General features: G+C 36.0%; 1 protein-coding gene across 1 annotated transcript in view; it reads left to right on the top strand.

The window, feature by feature from the left end:
- The window catches only part of LRRC1 (leucine rich repeat containing 1), a 65210-nt gene that overhangs the window by 838 nt on the left and 62334 nt on the right, over positions 1–2038 (top strand). The window lies entirely within an intron of this gene.

Raw genomic sequence — 2038 nt, 5'->3', positions numbered from 1 at the left:
CAGTATACAGTATGTTTAAATTACTGTGTGTCGCTTTTTAATTCTAAAGCACAGATATCCTTTAGCTGGTCAGTTATAGGTTTGGAAAATAGGTGAAATAAACATAGATGGTGTTTAAGAAACAGGACCTAGTAATGTACTGTGTCTTGGTAGTTTACCTAATTCCTGTTTGAATGTAATACTGTAATTTCCTGAAGAAGCCTTAAAAGCTGAGGCAGCATGCCTATGTTAAAAATCCATATTGGTGTCTAAGGGAAATTTGACATAAGAGCAAGTACTCACAGATTTTTAAGCTTGTCAGCAACAGCTCAAGTGCCTGCAGCAAAAAAAAAGGAAATCTCTTTCTATCCTGTGTGAATATAACCTTGAAACTGGAGTTGATTTGCAGTTTTCTTCCTTCTCTCCCTGTTGTTCTAATTTCTGCTGCTCATGCTGGCCCATCTCAAATATTAGGCAGTGGATTTCATTAAAGTATCTAATTTTAATTCTCTTTGCTGCTAGTAGTGGCCTTTTCATGGAAACATTTTGCTTAACACAGTAAGCATTTAGTTATGCTACCTGTGCCAAATGGGTTTGGAGTTTGACATGTCACTAGCACTGGAAAAGCTCTAGCAGTCACATGTTGCTCCTCCCCTTAAACAGCGTTAGGTGCAAGTAGGTCTTCGTGCCCTCCTGTGTTTTGTATTTCAGCTGCCTATTGTTTTCATCTATTTCCTTTTTTTTTTTTTCCCCATTAGGAAAGGTTGAAGCATTCAGGCAAGATTCTTTGGCATGAATGTTGTTTGTTGCAGGGGTGAGCCATTGAAAGAAATCCAGTGACATGTTGTTTTGGCCACTTTCTCAGGAGAAAATCTTGAGTTTTATCAATCCTACTAGTTTGGCTTAATTCTGTTAACTTTTATTTCTAGGATCAAGAGTGCCAGTTGTAGCGGTATTCTTTAAAAAAAGTATAAAAAATAAGGACTGTGGGATCACACTGTCTGTTTATACTTTTCGGGGAGTCACGCACTTCTCTCTTATTTTTTTTTCTTCCGTTGGCTGACATCAACCCAATTTTGTCAGAATAAATTTTTTTCCAAAATATGTGGCTGGGTGGAAGAGAGAGACTCGGTTAGTTTTCCAGTGCGAGAAGGGCTCTATTCAAGATGTGTGTTCTTAGAAAATCCATATAAGAGAAACCTCTATAAATTCTTTGACAGCAGGGAAAGCTTCAACTGAAGGTTGGGAATTGCCGCTAAATAGAAAGTTGTAGGCTTCTTTAGTGCTGATGCTCATGGAATTATTTGTCTCATTGAAGCACTATTAATTAGGCTGGCTAAACTAAACAGCCTTAAAAGTGTTGCCAAGATACTCGTAGAGATGTCGGGTCTGCAATCAAAACCTGCTATTACAGCACGCTGGGTGGATGTGCTGCTCTGGCCAGCAACCCCATTGCACTTTGGTTCGTGTTAGAGCTTTTCTAATAGAGGATGAACTGTGTCTGATATATTGAATTAAGAACATGTTTCTGGTTGGCATATATTTAAGAAATTGCAGTTATTTATATATATATGTGTGTGTATATATATTTACATTATATATTTATATATATATGTGTGTATATATATTTACATTATATATTTACATATATATTTACAATATATAAATATGTATATATATTTACATTTGTTGAACTCTATTCAGTAAGCTTTTAATTCTCTTTCTTTCCTGTGCTCTTTTTGACAGGTAAAACAAATATGGCAAAAAGGAGGTACTTGCTTCTCCAGTAGTGCTTTAGAGCACTAATGATGTGCCTTGGATAAAGGAAGAATAGTTACTGAAATGGGAGTAGGATGTACTACACATGCAAGAGTGACTGAGTTCTGTAGTTTAAAGGAAAAAAACAAACAAGAAGTTCAAAGAAGTGCCATTCATGTAACTGCAGTTTCTGATTTTTATCTAGGAAACGGTGTCATTCATCAAAAATTGTTATGCCAACTAGAAATAAAGCTCCCAGTTCATTTTTCTTTTAAGTCGTCAGTTAAAGAAACAGGAATGC

This window comes from Pygoscelis adeliae, unplaced genomic scaffold (genome assembly GCF_000699105.1).
Source record: "Pygoscelis adeliae isolate BGI_AS28 unplaced genomic scaffold, ASM69910v1 Scaffold57, whole genome shotgun sequence".
Taxonomy (NCBI): Eukaryota; Metazoa; Chordata; class Aves; order Sphenisciformes; family Spheniscidae; genus Pygoscelis; species Pygoscelis adeliae.
The sequence above is the reverse complement of the archived record's forward strand: the minus strand, read 5'-3'. Positions and strand labels throughout refer to the sequence as shown.